The sequence below is a fragment of the Alexandromys fortis genome, unplaced genomic scaffold (genome assembly GCF_014885135.2).
Source record: "Alexandromys fortis isolate MF-2015 unplaced genomic scaffold, M_Fortis_MF-2015_v1.1 scaffold_107, whole genome shotgun sequence".
NCBI lineage: Eukaryota > Metazoa > Chordata > Mammalia > Rodentia > Cricetidae > Alexandromys > Alexandromys fortis.
This window is the reverse complement of record NW_026067987.1, coordinates 268,039-286,997: the sequence shown is the minus strand read 5'-3', so window position 1 is coordinate 286,997 and position 18,959 is coordinate 268,039.

The following is an 18,959-nucleotide window of genomic DNA, read 5'->3' as shown; positions in this document are numbered from 1 at the left end:
TGGGGGGTCTTGTTCTATCAAAACACATTAGCCTGAAAGGAACCCACAGATTCTCATCTTCTGTGGAAACAAATGCAGAAACTCTTTTCCAAAGCAATATAGACTCAAATTCTGAAGTCAAGACACCTTTGTGTTGGCTTAACTTAGCAGCCCCCAGAAATAAATGTCCCTCTGCAGTCAAAAGATTCAAAGAAAACACAATAATATGTATAATCTAGATTCTCTGTATATTTTCCATCTTTATGTGGTTTATTTTTATTTACTCCTTTAATTTTTGATTGTCTGTACTCTTTTATATTACTTTTACTGTCTCTTTAAAGACTTCTTTTTATAACTGTTTATACTCTTTTTCCTCTCTTTCCCAAGCCTATGTACATTTTTAAACATACTATGTCTCATTTAGAGGTCTTTTATGTCTGAATCTGTCTTATTGTGTATCTGAAATCCATTTCTGACAAGGAGCATTTTAAAATGGTAAGCACTGTGGTTGTGGCAGCCCTGGATGCTGTCTCTACCTCTCTTGGCCTTTCAATATGGCAGAGGTACATTTACCATCAGTTCTGGGCCTGCTAGGTGGGAGCCGTGCTGACCACCTCAGCTCTGGGAAGCAGCTTGAAGCACATAAATCCTTTTTGTCTGAGTAATAACTAAATCTGCCATGCAGTATGCTTTCTGGCCTGGAAATGTCTTTGTGTATGGTAGCAGGAATCCACCATTCTTTCCAGCCTGTGCATGCTTAAGAAGCCCAATCCAGCTACTTTCCTAGGTAGCTGTGCTGAGCTGCAGGTATGCTCTCAGTTACTTTCCTTCTTCTGACACCAAACGGGCATAAAAGCACCTAGACCCAAAGTGTGTGGCTTGCCATGTGGATTAGTCCCAAATGTATGGACGCCATTTTGTAGATGGAGACTGTTTGTTCATTTACCAGCCCTCCGGACCTGAAAAATCACAGAGAAACTATATTAATTACAAATGTTAGGCCAATGACTCAGGCATAATTCTAGCTAGCTCTTACATCTTGAATAACTCATTTCTATTAATCTGTATATTGCCATGAGGCTGTGGCCCACCAGTAAGGTTTTGCCCTGGCATCTTTCTCCTTTGGCAGCTACATCTGCCTCCTTCTGCAGCTACATGGTGTCTCATTAACTCTGCTTATTCTCTCTATCCATCTCTGTTTGGAGTTTCTGCCTGGCTTTGCTTTGCTAAGCCATTGGCCAGATCAGCTTTATTCAGTAACCAATAAAAGCAACACATATACTGAAGGCCATACCACATTATTCACTGGAAAAATCTAACTGAATATTTTAAAAATTCTTCCCCAATATTTCCACAAAATGGCATCTATTGAAGGACACCTCCAAACATGTTTTCTGAGGTCAATATTCTGTTGATGTCAAAATTAGACCAGAAAAGGACACTTTAGACTGATTGATACCAATTTTTTGGCTAAAACCCAAGCAAACCAAATTTATCAGCATATTAAAAGATTTATGCTCTGCGACCAAGTTAGATTTATCCTGAAATAATCTGTATAGTCTGTGAATGTAAATCAGTCACGTAGTCCACAATTCAACAGAATGAAGGAGAAAAACCACAGGTTAGCTCAACTGAAAAAAGTATATGTGATAAAATACTTTTTAAATAAACACTCCCTAAGTGGAAGGAAATTACCTTTAACATTGCTACTAAAATTTAATATGAAAAAAAAAAAAACCAAGCCACCATTCTATCCATGCTGAATAGCCGAATATCTGAAATATTTTTTTTTTTTAGAGTTAGGAACAAAGTAGAGAGCTCACTACCAATGTTCCTAGTGAGCATGTTACTAGAAATCACAGACTAAGCAGGCAAGAAAAAGTAATTAAAGTCATACAATTCATAAAGGAAAAGGAAAACCATATCTGTTTGTAAATATTATACACAGGACTCTAAATATTCCAGGAAAAACTGTTAGAACTAATAAATAAATTCAAAAGAATGGTATGATGTATAGTCATCATGAAAAATATATCAACTGTGTCTCTACATAATACCAGTGAACAATCAGAAAAAGCAGCAGGAAAACAGTCCCATTTCTAATAGCATTAAGCACACAAAAGGCAGGCATGAACTACACCAAGGAGGCAACAAACTTGTTCACCTAAAGGTGCAAAACATTTCACTCCAGCCAGAGAAGCAGGCAGTCATATTACAGATCTCTGTCTCTCTCTGTTCTCTTTCAAAGTCCAATCCCCCAGTCTCATTCCCAACTCTCTCCAGTGGATCACAGAGCTCCTCTTCTCTAAACTTCTCTCCCCAAACTCATCCCTTTATCCCAAACTCCAATTCCAGCAGGAATTCCATGAGTACCTGCCAGCTAAGCCTGCCAAAGAAACACAGGCCAGCGAAGCAGGTAGTTTCAGGTCCTCTGGTCTGGCCTCCTGTCACGCCCTGTCCTTGTTCTCAGGGGACTCGACAGATCCCACCTTGTTCTCCTCCCTTCTGTCCACACCCCCCAGCTCATCCCCACAACCCATCCCCATTTCTAAGTGACAGCTCCCAATACCTAGAAGTAGGAAACCCCATGAGAGAGGAGGTGGAGAGAGACTGGGAGGAGTAGAGGGAGAGGAAACTGTAATCAGGACATATTATATGAAGGGAAAAAGATAATTTCAATAAAAGAAAAAAAAAACTTGTATAACATTGGTGAAAGAATCTTAAACAGACACAAAGACATGAGAAATTAGTCTGGGTTTATAGACTGAAAGATAATTTTGTTAAATGTTGTTACTATTCCAAATAATCTACCTATTCAATGGAATCCCTATCAAAATTACAGTGACTTTTTTTTATAGAAAAAAGAATTATCTGTAGCATATTGAATGGCAAAGGAGTGAGTATTAGCAGCTTGCCTTGCTGTGACAAAACACTTGACCAAAGTGGTTTAAGGAAGGGAAGGTTTGTTTTGGCAGATAGTTCCGGTGAGGCAGTCTCTCGTGGCATGTAGGGTATGGTGGCAGGAACAGGAAGTGACTGGTCACATTGCACCCACACTTACGAACCATTTTATTCTGTCTGGGATCCCAGCCCAGAGAGTGGTACTGCCCACACTTAGGACGGACCTTCCCACTTTAATTAACCTAATCTAGATAATCCTGTACTGGTCTGACCAGAGGCTTGTTCCTTAGCGAATCTACTCTGTGAACTTGAAAATCATTAATTATCATACGCCCAAACGGTTTTGACAATGAAAAAGAAAATAGAAAAAGGAAAGCAAGAAATATAAAGAAGGATGTGAAGGCCTTATACTTTTAAAATATCACAAAGCCTACAGCAATTAAATCAATATGCTGCCAACATAAACACAGGCTGACAGACCAAAGCAGCAAAGTACAGAGTTCTTTAATTGCTCTCATGTGCCTGGCAAAAGTGCCAAGCTCCCTAACAGGGAAAGAGTATTCTCTTCAACAAGTTCTGGTGGGAAAACTGAACATACAAGTAACACTGGGACCCTCAGTCTGCAACGTTACAATGGTCCACTCTCAATGAGCTTACAACGTGAGATGGGAATCTCTAAAATTCTTAGAAGAAAACAGCCTATCACTGCTTCTGGCAATGATGTCTCAGTTAAAACACTCAAGGAAGAAATGAAACCAAGAATGGCTAAGGCTGCACCTAACTGAAAGATGGCCAGCTGAGGAGGAAACCAATCAAATGAAACTCACACGATGGAGTGGAAGAAAATATTTGCGAACCGCATACCTAATAAAGGGTCAATACTCAGAAATTATAAAGCCACCCACAATTCAACAAGAGCAAAGCCCCGAGCAAACCAATTTACAAGTGAGCAAATGTGCATTTTTTTTTTCAAGGAAGGCACAGATTGCCAGCAAGCAAATGGGACGACGGTCAACATTACTAACCACTAGGGGAATGCAAATCAAAACCACAGTGACATATCACCTTATACATGTTGGATGGGGACTTCAAAATCACGGGAAAATAGGATGAATTAGAAAGATGCTAAACACTGAGAACCACTGTGCGCGGAGTGGGGGAGGGGTTGCCAACTGGTAGAGTTGCAATGGAAAAACACTATAGTAGGTCCATATAAAGCTGAAACTATTCCCAAGCCATCATACTTCTGTCTGAAAGGACTGGAGGCACGGAATTACAGTGGCATCTGCGCACCCGTGTGTACTACAGTGTTGCTCACAGTAGCCAAACGGTGGAGCAGCTCAAATATCCAATGTGAATGAATACAGCTCATGCATTGCAGACACATAATGGATACTGTTATTCAGTCTTAAAAAGGGAAAAGGAAATTCTGCTACGTGCTAAAATATGAATGAGTCTCAAGGATGTTATGCTGAATGAAATAATTCAATGACAAAAGGGCAAATGCTGCAAGATTTTGTTGACACAGATCATTGAAAGGAGGCACACTGTAGAGCAGTGGTTGCCAGAGGCTATTGAACGTGGAGGAGGGGTTTTTGCTCTCAAGATGGGAAGGTATTATGGTCTGGTTACATAACAACGTGCAGACAAGTAATCCTATTCCAGTGTACTCTGAAAAAAATGGTTAAGGTGATGAATTTTGTTACATGCTTTTGTTTTTATTATCACACTTAAAATGATAAACCTGAAGAGATGACAGAAGGTTGGTAGGTTTTGCCATGAGATATGGACTCCACCACTGAGCTAAACCCCCAAGCCTGTCCCAGAAGGGAATTAGCTAGAAGAAAGAATTCTTACACAGTAAGCAGTTCATCAAGTTGAGGGAGGCTGCACGTGGTCATTGTGTTGGTGGCATATTTTTTCTAGGTTTTTGCTCTAGGAATCTGTGATTTGAACAGTAAGGACTCTCCCCCCCTACCCTGCACCTTAATTCTTATGTTGTAGTCTTCATCTTCAAGGTCATGGTATGAGCCTTTGGTTAATGATAATATTGTGACATTGCAATTATAATATTGGATTAGTGTTTGTTTGTTTATTTATTTACAAGGCGGTTGAGTCCAGGGCCTTTCTTGTACATAATAACTAGGCATGTTCTCTGCTAGTGATCTATGTCCTCAGCCAAGAATCGTGTCTTTTAGTGGCCTAAGCGTGGTGTGTCTTCTACCGTGAAAGATGCAGCAAGATGGTCCTCTCTGAGCCAGGGAACAGGCTCTCTGCAGGTGCTTACACTGTGGGTAATGATGTTTAAAAAGCCCCCTGCTTTAGGGTAGCTTGTTGTAGCCACCCGATTGAACTGAGATGAAACCCTCCCAGGTTGTCAGAGAGGTGATCCAGGAAAGATCATTTGATGGTAGTGGAACAAAGAGGACAGTCGGTTTCTTTAATCAGCATACCTGAGCCTTCTCGGCACCAAAAGCTGTTCTTTTGCTACGACGAATTTTCTAGAGCGCAATTTTTCAATACTTATCACGCTTGAAAGAGAATTCCTTCCCAGCCACATCCCCGCTGGCCTTGCTCTATTAAATAAAGTACAAACCAAAGAAAGAAAGCATGGTCATGATGGTGAGTGTTGCTTGTCAGCTACGCAGCATCTTAGAAGAATCAGCTGGGAGATGGGTCTCTGGGCATGCCTATGGGGGTTTATTTTGATGTCATGAACTATGGGAAGACCCGCCCACTGTAGGTCTCACCATTCCCTGGCCGGGATCCTGGACCGTAGACGTGGAGAAAGGGGTTGAGCCACAGTATGCATTATACATTTGTCAATCCTCATCAATGCTGATACAATGTAACCATCTGCTTCAAGTGACCACTGCCTGGACTTCCCCTTCATGATGGATGGACTGACTGTACCCTTGGACTGGGTGCCAGAACAATCCCTTAAGTTGCTTCTACCATGGTGTTTTATCGTAGGTCAATAAGGGACTGCGCTTCAGTAGAAAAGGCAAGGGAGCACAGAGAGGGACAGAAGTGTGTGTGAAGGCCAGGATGTCACTCAACTAAGATGTCATTGGAATATTACGGAACTCTTCTTCTCTCTCACCCAACACTGGCAATAACCAATGAATAATAGAAGCAAAAACATCGAAACTAAAAAAAAAACAATTTAAAGAATTTTATAAAGTAAAAATATTTGCAGACTTGAAGAGAGACTGGTAGAAATGCAGGGAAATAATAGAAAGCTGAAATAAAAGAGAAAAGACAGAATCCCCGAGGACTGAGCAATAGAATCAAAAGATGCAACATCATCGTGTTTGAAAGAGAAGAGAGGGATGGCCGTGAACATGTCTGAAGTAACAATAGCAGAGTGTTTGCAAAAATTAAGAGCAGACAGCAAACCGCAAACAACTGCCTGAACTCCCAATGGGCAAATATACAGTAATTTGAGCAAAGCGAAATAATTTAGAGTAGTCATGCTATATAATGATATTTTGGTCTGTAACAGATTGCTGTATAGGAGGGTGGTCCCATAAGATTATAATGGAGCTGAAAGATTCCTATCACCTCGCTATATCTGAGCAGTTGTAATGTCATAGCACATTAGGTATTTACAGCAATGCTTATGTAAACACAGCCACTGCTCTGGCAGCGTATAAAGCAATATTACACACAATTATATATAGTGTGTGATAGATGATAATCATAATCAGTGACTCTGTTTTGGATTTAAGTAATTCCCCTACTATGATGTTTTTTGTTTGTTTATTTACAATATATTACTTCTGCTTTAAAAATGTTTGTTATAAAACAATCTGCAACGCTACACTGACAATGGCCTCATGCATTTCATGTCTACTTTGCCTTTTGCACCAAAAGTAAGTGAAACAATTCAGTGATCCTTTATACCATCCAGACTTGTTAGGTTCACCATGGAATTTGCACAGGAGAGCCATTGCTTAGTTATGCAATCTCTTCATATTCTTCAAATATGAAGTCATACAGGATAGTCTTTTGCTGACTCCCAAGGCAAGAAATAAAATGGTAATGAACATTACTTACATAAATAAATATCAAATATGTTTTTTAAAGGGCACGTCTTCTAAGCTGAGGAATTCTAGATGGCTTCTGTAGACAGGTCTCTGCTGGAGAGGTGGAACATAATTTCTATTCTCTAATGCAAGCTGCATGTGGTCACTTTCTTCCAATGAGGGTATGAAAAAGATGGCAAAGTAACTTTGTAGTGTGGGGGGGGTGAAACTAATAAACATTTTGTCAGTCACGGGGCCACAGTTATCAGCCGTAATGAATCACGATGAGTGTGTAAACTTTGCCTCCATGGTCTTTCTCTTTCAACTCAAGACTGATCATGTCCAGGACATCATGCTAATTCAAACAAAATAGTTCCACAGTCCTCCAAAGTCTTTTAGTTCATCAAGAACAAGGTGATCTGAGAAAGCACAGTCTAGAGGAGAATAACACTGAATGCAAGGGGACACTCTGGAGCAGAAAAGGGTAGCGGGAAAAAAAATCTGATGAAATATTACTTTGGTTAGTCATAAATGTTGCCATGGTCTAATTATTTGTGACAAACACACTCATCTGGGATAGTGAGATGCTCACTGACAAGCTTGGCAACTTGAGTTTAGTCCCCACGCTCACATGGTGGAAGGTGAGCCAACTTCCACAGGTTGTCCTCTGACTTCTATACGCATGCTGACACACACACACACACACACACACACACACACACACACACACACACACACTGCATCTCATACATAAGCAACTGAAGACTTTAACAGGAGAGCTCATAAGGGTATATGAGGCCTCTGAAAAATGCCTAATAAGTCCTGTGTGTGAGAGTTCAAACTTGCTAGTATCTTGGGAGATAAACATAAAGCACAATGAGATGCTATGCACATTCTCTCAACTATAATTCGGGCAATTTCAAATTCTCTAAGATGAGGGAGGTTGATTACTGGTGTGAGTATAAACTGGCACATCCATTTAGAATATTAATTTAATAAAACAGCAAAGCTGAAGATGTGTGTTCACTATCACCCAGTCACTTCACGTTGAGATACAAATCCTAAAGAACTACAACCACCATACAGAAATTTATATATGTTCAGTAGGTGCAGAAATAACATACAGTATCATATAGCAGTGGTTCTCAACCTTCTTAATGCTGCAACCCTTTAATACAGTTCCTCATGTTGTGGTGATTCCCCAATCATAAAATTACTTTTGTTGTTACTTCATAACTGTAATTTTGCTACTGTTATGAATCACAAGATAAATATATAATATGCAGGGTATAGGTGAAAAGGTTGTTGGACCTTATAGGGGTCATGGCCCACAGGTTGAGAAACTCATTGAATCATTAGTAATAATAACGAAGACGTAACAGTCTGAGTGTTGGTATTTGAATGGATAAACTGTGGTCTATTCATAAGAGCAGGGAATGAATGAACTATGTACATGAAAGAAGCTGAATTTCCAAGCTGCTCTGAGCGATAAAAGTCAGTCTCTGAAGACATCATCCTATATGTTTCTATTCATACAGTACTCAGAAAATAACCAAATTAAATTTATAATGCTTGGACAAGCATAGGCATAATAATACTGCAGAAACATTCAGATACTCAAATGTTAAATTAACATATATATATATATATATATATATATATATATTTTACTTGTAGTTATGTTCTGTAGTTTTTTCCTCTTCTTGGTTTAGGATGTCAGTTTTCGTTTGGTCGAGGATGCATGCTCCTGGCACTGCTTCTTCATGCCCGCATAATTTGCTGCTTTTTTGTTTTGTTGACTAGGAAATAAGATAACCAGGCTTGCCGGCTATTGCATAAGACAGGCAGCCTCCAGATTTGGACTCAGGGCACTCTCCTTTGAACAGATCCCATGACCTTTTATGTGTAGGCAATGTCACATTCATTTATCTAAGAAAGAGCAGTTCCCTTCCACAGGCCAGCTTTCTACTCCTGCTATGTGTTCTAGAAACACAGCAATAAACAGTAACCCGAAGTTCTGAAAATTATATAATTGTCAGCCTAGTGGTGTCGGTGTAGGCTTTTGAATATATTTTAAATAAGGTAATCTCTCTCTATCTTGTGTGTGCATGCACGTGTGCGAGCAAATGTATGAGCACATAAGCACATGTGCAGATGTGCATGTATGGTGTCCAGAGGCCAACATCGGGTATCACTTCTCAGGAGCATTCAGCTTGTTTTGAGATGTAGTCTCATTTGGATTTGGGGCTTCACCTACCGGATTAGGCTGGCCGATGCACACATTTATAGTCCAATGTGTGTATGTTGAAATAAAAATCGTGTAGCCAGGAGGGTCAGCTCTATGCTTATCATTGTAGCTAATAAGAAATTGCCAGCAGACCTGGTCATGATATCATGTTCAGAAGGTGCAATGTCATTGTGCCTTTAGACTCCTTCTGTAGCTTATGTCGTGGTTGCTCCAGCCAAACAAACATGGTCAGAAGCAGAGAAGAAATTTAAAACATTTTTCCCCTCCCGTTTTTGGAAGAAGATGAAGGACCTCATATATACCTGGCTGGCATTATCCCACTGAGCATGCTTCACATCCAACTTATCTTTCTTCTGATGGAATTAAAATTTTTATTCCAAATATTCTGAATGTTTATAAATTATCTGTATGAAAAATAGGTACTTAAATAATTATTTACTTTATTTTATGTGCATGAATGCTTGTCTGTCTGTATGTACATGTACCATGTGCATGCCCGAACCCATGGCGGTTAGAGGGCATCGAATCCCATAGAACTGGAATCATGAATGGCTGTAGGCTATCATGTGGATAATGGGAACTGAACCTGGGTCCTCTGCACAAGCGACAAGTGCTCTTAACCCCCGAGACATCTTTCTAGCCCCAAATAGGTGTATTATCAAAGACGACTTGTAAAAATCTCAAGAGTGGCACCATCACCTTAGGTCACATTTCTGACCATCTGAGGGTATGTATGTGACATTGTGTTGGGGACATGATAAAAGGCTTTTTACTCTTACACACTATTGAATAGCACTTGGGCTCTGAGCCTTGGTTCCTTTTAGTTAGTTCTTTATTTCTGAAAGAAAGAAAAAAGTTGTTTTAAACCTTTTTTGTAGGTAACTCAATAGAAAGAAAGGAAAAGAGCCAAACCACATCCATTCATTCAAAATAATATACTGTAACTTATATTTGTAGCGTTTCAGTGTTCCATAGTGTCTCTGAGTCGTCTTGCATTTACATTCAAAGAGTACCTTCATGGGCTGTCACTCTAATGCTGATGTCTGGCTCCGAGACATGAGCCAATTTGCAATGTCCACTTCAGTTGTTTGGAAACAACTCTTTCTCACATGACACTAATAGTCAGGGAAACCTTTGTGAGCAAGCGAATGCTTGGTTTTTCCTCAGAGTCCAAGAGTGCGTGGCCTCTGGAACCATATTCTCATTTCGTTGGGGAAAAATAATGACTAATCAATCGGAGGGGCAAGGTGGCATCGTAGGTTAATTCACTGGGAGTTAGAGTCTCTACCTGAAGTTTCCATTAACACCTCGTCTCTGAGCAAGTCCAGGGACTGCATGCTTGCGGTGGGCTGGGTTTCTACGGACTTCTGGGCTTTATAACAACGCACACTTCAAAGAGTTTGATTTAAGCCATGTGGTGGTTGTTTCTTCAGAGGAAAATCTCAGGCCCGGGTCAGCAGGTGGGTGATGCGTTAATGACAACAAGAAGGACTGGGATGTGCTGACAGCTGTCCTTGAGGGTTGCCTGGAGTCTCTCCCACTTCTTTCCACACAGCCACCAGGGGCTTATCGGTTTCTCCAGGCCAAGGCTGATGTAATTTCGCTAATTCACTCAAACCATAGTTTTGAAAGGCAGTTAAACAAATACAGTCAACATCCACATAGAAGACATGTTTAACGCGGGAGACCAGATACAGGGAGTCTTTGGAGAAAAACGAAGGGTCTTACGTTTTATAGTTCTAAGTGATTAGTTTTATGCTGTTTCTCAGAGTAAACTCAGTGTGGAGGTCATAATGAATGAATCCCTAGATGTTTAACAAGTTCCTGAATTAAATTGCATTCTTAATTGTTTGCAAATACATTGGCTTACCTAATTAAATAGGAATGACTCTAGGTTGCTATAGAGGATAGAGAATATTGAAGCCTTTAGGACTCATTTTAAATTAGCTATTCTGCTTGGCAAACAAATTTGGCCCATTCAGGTTTTTTGGTACTGTGAAATAATGTCATACTAGACGGGACTATTGACATAAATGTTTTCAAAATCATGCAATGCAGTATTTTGTTTTTGCTTTTTTTTTTTTTTGAGAAGTCGAAATAAAGATACAAAGTAAATTTTTTTATTTGGAATTCAAATATTTTAAATTATATTTCTTCTGTTTTATTTGTTTGTGTTTATTTATGTTTTTTTTTTTTTTTTTGAGACAGACTTTCTCTGTATAACAGATCTGACTGTCCTGCAACTTGCTTAGTAGACCAGGCTGGCCTTGAACTCATAGAGATCTGCCTGCCTCTGCCTCCAGAGTGCTAGAATTCTTCTGTTTTATTTTGAATAAATAAGTAAAAATATGTTTAAAAAGCTAATTGTATATAGAAAAATACTAACAAGAGTTATTTATAGCTAGAATATTATCACAAAAATATAGCAGAAGCATGTAAAAGTTTATATTTTGAAGACTCAACAATCTTTAAAAATAAAACCAAACTGAGCAATATATAGATATTCTAGTATAAATCTTTCTTCTGTGAGAAGAAAAGCATGAATAGATTGCATGCTGTTCTTCACAGACAATTAACATTTGTTCATTTAGATTTAGAGTCTAATATATTTGAAAACATTTTGGAAAACATGGCATGAGACCATATCATGAGTTTTACTCAGTAGCCCACCTTTCCCCCTCAGTTTTCAAGCTCCACAGGCTTGTCCTCTAGTTTTTAAAACAGTACTACTAGTGATATAGTTCACAACTTGTGAGGGGAGTTTCTTAGAGGAATCTTTGGTTTTAATGGAAAATGTTTATAATTTAGACATTTGTTGTCGGAGGCTGCTCTTTCATTTCTGGCTGCCCAGCCTCAAAATAATCACATAGAAACTATATTATTTAAATCACTGCTTGTCCTATTAGCTCTAGCTTCTTATTGGCTAGCTCTTACATCTTAAATTAACCCATTTCTATTATTTTATATTTTACTATGAGGCTCGTGACATACCAGCAAGGTTCTGGCTGCCAGCTCACATCTTTCTACTCTGGCAGCTCCATGGCTTCTCTCTGACTTTGCCTTCTTTCTCCCAGCATTCAGTTTAGTTTTCCCCACCTAACCTTATCACAGACCAAAGCAGCTTCTTTATTCATTAACCAATAAAAGCATCACATATACAGAAGGATTTCCCACTTCAGGCATTCCTCAGACTAAGGATAAAAATCAATGAATCCTCAAAAATCTGTAGGTTTTACCTATTTTGTTCTCTGTTAGTCTTCTTAGAACTCCTGAAGGTGGGTCTTGCACTGGGCGTTGCTTAGACATCTATTCTTGGAGTGTCATAGGAAGCCAGTATTGGTTCACAGCAGGAACACTAGAGAATGTGGACACTGGATGCTTACCTAGTGACAGGCACAAATAGTTGGGCTTTGTACCACTTGCAAAGAGGGGTATAAAAGTTTTGGCTAATCAGCGCATTTTATGAGGTAAAACATGTTTATCAGGTGGTGGAACAAGAGGGGCATTTGCTTAAATGTGCCAAATTCTATGTTTTTATAGTTTACTCATTGTTATTTATGATTTATGGTCTAAGTAGCTTTTCAGAGGCAGAAGCTATTGCATGTTTTTCATATTTCAGTTACACAGAGCTGTTGAAATATGAAGCGGTGGGGCTGCGTCCCCAACACCCCGGCCACTTGGCTAGCTCATGCCCGAAATAACAACATACAAACTGTATTCATTTAAGAACTGCTTGACCCATGAACTCTAGCCCTTACAGGCTAATTCTCGCCCCTGGACTAGCCCATTTCTAATGATGTGTGTAAGCACCGCAAGGTGCGCTTACTGGGAAGATTCTAGCCTACTTGGAGGAGCTTCATTGCGTGCATCTGCCCGGGAGAGCTGAGCATGGCATTTCTGCTTCAGCAGAGCTGTCGGGTCTCTCCGGAAGCAGAGCAGAGTCTGACCTCACTTCCTCTTCCGCCCAGCATCCTATTCTGTTTATTCCACCCACCTATGTTCTAAGCTATGAGGCCAAGCAGTTGGTTTATTATAATTAACCAATTACCTTCCCCCATCACAGAGCATTGAGATTTTCCCCCCAAGGTCCATTTGTTCCTAAAAATTCCTGGAAAAAATTAAAGAAATTGTTCCTGCTACATTTCTACTCTTAGGGAAATTTTAAAAATTGTCAAAAACAAAACTACCACAGAAAACCATTTCCTGATAACAAAACATCCTAGGTAGAATCTGCCCAGATCATTGTAAGAGAGTTTCCTTTTATTGCTAAATAGGTCGGGGAAGTTTTTAATCAGTAGAAATTCTCTATGGGAAAATTACATATTGGGGGTGTGGCAGAAAAAAAAAGAAAGACAGAAAAAAAAAACCTCTCAAATTAAAACCAAAAGCAAAGCCCAAATGCACACTCAAGTGATCCAAGAAAGTAGAGCTGTCACTCGGATGCCCCATTCTTGTGCGATCAATTCCTTGAAGTTTTAGAGAGGAGAGATAGTTACCAGGACAGAGGCACAAGGTTATGAAAAGAAAAGAAAAAAACAAAACAAAACAAATAGAAAGGAGTGGGTGGGAATGGACCGAGGTTTTCCCGAGGAAAGGGAAACTTTAGGAGCAGTGAAGAAGGAACGATTCTGCATGTCACACAGTGAGAAGAGCAAGACAGCTAGCTTGGCGCAGCTCGGCTCAGCAGGGCCTTCCCAACGCCTCACATCCTCCTGGAGCTACTTCCTGAGCTGGGGGAAGGGGTGTGCAAGGGCACCGTCTTTGTTGCCCATGAATCTTCAGGAAGGCTACATCGCTTGCTCACATTTTTATGACGACATTCTTTGGGGGAGCAGTCAGATAGAACTGGTGTCATGGACGTGGGTGAAAACAGCAGTATGGGAAACAACCTACCGCCGAAACCCGGGGTCACCCTGGGGCTTCACCTTTTTATAGACAGCACAGCATTTTTGTTCAAGGTAGAAGGCTTTTTTGAGAAAGTGACATATAAATGATCTTGAAGTATCTTTTTCCTTCATGTATAAAATTACATAGCAGAGCTGGTTTCTAAATATAGACAGGCATTAACTAGCAAATAAAGATGAGCGTCTATTGATACAAAATTCCAGTCCTACAGCCTAGAGAAGCCACTTACACACCACTTGCCCCTCCAAGGGTGAGATATGAATACTAAGGCCCCCTCCCCCCCAGTTTTGACAGGTTTGCAATATGATAGTTTTCGAGAAGTTTAAAAATAGAGCCAGGCTTTGCTATGGCTATGGGACCTTATGGAGTCCAGGCTTAGCTTTATCATGTATTAAAGAAGGAATGCGGGTAAGTGACCTCTAAGGTCCCATCCAAGTCTAGTGGGATGACTTTATCACCAAAAAGGGTATCTATAAGTGCCTATAAATGTTGCTTTGATCTTTCTTGAGGCCTTAATTTTCCAAATGGTTTTTGTACCTCCTGGAAACACTAATAAAATCAATCCATACATAACCCTTGGTGTTTAAATTACCCTTTTGCCACAGTGTGTTACTTCTGGAGTTTTGATAGGATTTCCTTTCTAATGAGACTTGACTTTCATAACAGAAAGTTTCCTACAAATAATGGGCACATACTATTTAATTCCTGAATAGAATATTTATAAAATACTGAGTTATAGAGGCAATGTTGTTGGTAATGAGTCAGTTCTGATGAAAACAGCTTACTAAAGTTAATGATAGCAAATCTTTGTACGACGGGCACTCCTTCAGAAAGAGCTTGAAGATATCATGGCTGCTTGAAAAATAATTAAGTTGAGAAGTTTGTAATTTTTCAATTATGACAAGAATTTGTGCAGAAAAACGAGCTGATTTGATTATTTGTACATTCTTTTACTTAACAAAGACATATATTGGTAATCAATTTATAGGACCTATTTCATAAAACATATGAAATTAATGGGAAAGTCCAATCTTTATCAAATATCCACAAATGCACAATGGTCACAGTGATGTCACAAGCACTTGAGTCTTCTTGGGGTACAGGAATGGATGGTTCTCCATGGTCAAGTGACTTCTCCATCATTCTCTTAGGGAAGAGAAGTAGCTAATGAGGAAAAGAAGGAAATGTATTTCAGCAGACAGATGTGTGACAGGTTGGGGCATCATGAGTCAAAGTACTGAATAAGGATTTTAGTGGCTGAGGCAGACCAGACAGGCATGAGACTATAGTGGAGGGGGAGGGGGACACTGGAGCATGCCGTTGTGGTCTGTCTTTCTCTTAAGAGCTACACAAAGGTTTTGATATTTAAATGTAATGGCCTTTATCACAGAGGGCCATAGTGGCGGGGAAGTGATGTTGTATTTTTACAGCTAAAATCGGAAAAACTCATAGTCTATTGCTTAGGAAAACATGTGGGAAAGAGACCAGTGTATGTACAGGCAGATTAGGACAACAATAATTGGAGAAGTCCATCAGAAAAATGCATAATAATCTGGATCATAAAGGTGTCAATACAAATCAAAAGTGATGGTCAGAATTCCTGAGCTGAGAGAGGAATCCAGTTTGCTCTACAAATGTGTAGCGAGGGTTAGGTGTGTTTTGTGATGGGGACTGTATTAGCAGCTCCTTTGCAGCAGAGGAACTTTCCCCTGTCTCCACACTGGGGCTTCTGCTAGCATAGACAGGGGCTCTTTGGAACTTTCTTTTGCAACCGTTTTTTTTTTTATTTTGTCTTTTTCATGTTGGGTTTGGATATGGAAAGTTTTGAACCAGCGGTTCCTGGGGTCTGCACAGGGCATGAAGGATTGCAGGGCAAGACGAGGCACTGTTCCTCTGGAGGACAGTTGTTGTCACCTGCCATTTGGGGGAAACTTCTGACCACTGATGACTAAGCTTGGGCTTAGGCTGTGAGCTCCTTATACTCCAAGTGTTAAAATATTTGTAATAATAATAATAATAATAATAATAATAATAAGTCTTTGCCCATGGAAAACCAAACATAATGGAAGAGATTCCCTCCACCCTTCTATTTTACTTCTTCGGGTAAAGATACCTGATTACTCAGTAGGGTAGTGACTTTTATCTGTATTTGATAATAGTTTTGACTAAATTATTCCATAGGAGAATTCTCCTTAAGGAGAAGTACATCTTCTTCCCAACCCCTTGGGGAAAAAATATTGATTCTGCTGACCATTAAAAGTAGGCAAAGGCTCTAAGTCGACCTAGCCTGGGAAGTGTGAGGAATAGTGAAAGTCCCATTGTGTGGAAGTCACTTAGGGCTTTTCTGCTTGTGTCTCTGTAATGGAGGAAAGGAGAGAAGCATTCAAGAAGAGGTAGGAAGATGGTCTCAGTGTCCCACACTGCAGTGACCCAGAGACCTACAGTCAGTGGCAGGTTTCAGTGCACAGACAGAAAAGTTCCCAGGAGAATAGACGCACAACTTCACTGAGCAGATGTTTACAGCGGTGTGCTTTAACTGCACCTATCATCAGACCTTCTTTCGAGTCTCTGTCAAATACCTTTGAGCTTGTGGTTCTGCGAGAAAAAGAGCAGAGAAGACACCAGATTGATGCTAGGGAAACTCAGACTGGACATGAGGAAGAGATGGGGTGTGTGTGCAATGAGCAGACAGTGCAGGTGGATAAGCAGTTCCCCGTGAGCAGAAATGAGAAATGGTAATACAGTCCTCAGATCGTGTCACACACATCACAAGAAACATTAAAAGGGCCCCGGGACGGTGCCTGGGTCTCTAGGCTTGGAAGTTAAGAGTTACATCACACTGTGCCTACCTTCATTGTGATCGGTTCAGAGATGTTTATAGGGGTTGACTCTGCAAGATGCTACTTCAGCTCTGGTGTGCGAGCTGTGACTTACACAGGGCCTAGGTCCAGGCATGGACGAGTTTCCCGCTTCTTAAATACAAACTTCCACGGATTTACATGTGGCTATTACCACTTCCCCCTTGGGTTTCTCTTTCTCGTGTTTGTGTGGTGTATGCTCTGGTGTGTACGCATGCTCACATGTCTGTTGGCACAAGTATGTGTGTAGGTGTGTGTGTGCATGTAGGTGTGCAACCTGAAGTTGCAGTCAGACGTCTTCTTCGGTCTCTCTCCACTTTATGCATTGGGATAGGAAAACTGAAACGAACTCAAAAGTTTTGGTTAGTTAAGCCAGCTAGCTCGCTTCCAGCATCCCTCTGTCACCACCCACCCCATTCTGGGATGACAGGAGGGCTCCCACACCACAGGCTTTTGGGCACCTTGGGCTTCTGAACTTAAGTGATCAAGCTTCCTTGGCCAGCACTTCAACTGCCCTGGCATCTTTTTAGTCTACCTGCCATCCCATTTGCAAGTACTTACAATCACCTTTATTTTACAAATAAAGAAAATAAAATTCAGAGAAATTGTGGCTTATCCCAGCTTATGCCATTTGTCAAGATGACATCAACACTAGAATCCCAGAATTCTCACCCCATCCTTGGTCTTTTTTTTTTTATGGCACTTTCTCAAATTTATTGCGACCCTGACACACTGGAGAGTTGGGTACCCCTCCCCACAGCCACCCACCACCATGGAAATGTTTCTTAAGTCTCAGTCTACATCCCAGAATGCCTGGGTATAGGAGAATGCCATGTGTCTCTCTTGCTGGAGTGTACACCAATTTCCTTAAAACTATCAAGTAACCAGCAATGAGACACAAAACTGAGAGTTAGTTGGAGTTCTTTAATTGGGACTCTATTTTCGTGTCCAGTTAATTTTTCTTCAGTAGGTAAATAATACATCATTTTAGAGGATTGCAAGAACATTCTCCTCTTAAGTGGCACTTAGGATTTACAAGGGGCTGGGGAATGGCTTTTCAGTCTGGTAATTGTTTTTATGTGTATCCACTTCCTGTTGCTCCAGGAACTCGGAGAAATACTTTGTTCCCTTGAGAAATTACTTCAGATCTTTGCATTGCTAAGACACCACATATATGCAGGGTTTCACCTATTTAACATAATAATTCCATGGAAACGAGAACAAAGCTGTAGGAGATTTCATTAAAGCTTGGCTTCATTCCTAGCTTCACGGGCTAGGAAATGACCTGAAAGATCACCTCCTCCAGCCCCTGCTTCTAGTGTGTGTGTGATGTTTAAATAATTTAAAAAAAAAAGAATGTTTCCACCATTCCCAACAGTCTGCAATCTTCCTTGGTAAGCTGAATCTGTGAGACTGTACTGGTTAGCTCTGAATGCATCCTTCCAATGCATCCTTCCACCCCAGCTAACTCAGGCTTTCACACCCCATTCAATAACTTCCCTATTAGCTGTCTTGCTGCTGTGACAAAGTATTCTGATTAAAGCAACTTACAGAAGGAAGGGTTTCTTTGGTGTACAGTTCTAGGGTGCGGTCTCCTAGATGGTTCTAGATCTTATGAAGTTGATCATCAATATTAGCCATCACATCTTCAGTTTAGCTCTCTGCATCCTGTCTCAAGTAGCAACAGGATGGCCAGTCCACCTCTGTGTAGAGGTGACGTGTAGATTCAATTCATATCCAATGTCAGCTTTTAAGTCATCCAAGTAACCTCATGGACAAACAAAAACAAAACTACTTTCTTCCCTAGGTCCATTTCTCCATTAATATCTACTTCAGTGGATTTTGTTTTGAGGAATTTTGTCTCTAGTCTGTTCTTCCTTAAATTATATGAAGTTCAAGATTATGCATGATCATCAGTTGGTCTGAATATTGTCGGTTCATGTTTTCTGTGTGTGTGTGTGTGTGTGTGTGTGTGTGTGAGAGAGAGAGAGAGAGAGAGAGAGAGAGAGAGAGAGAGAGAGAAATATTAGTATGAACCTG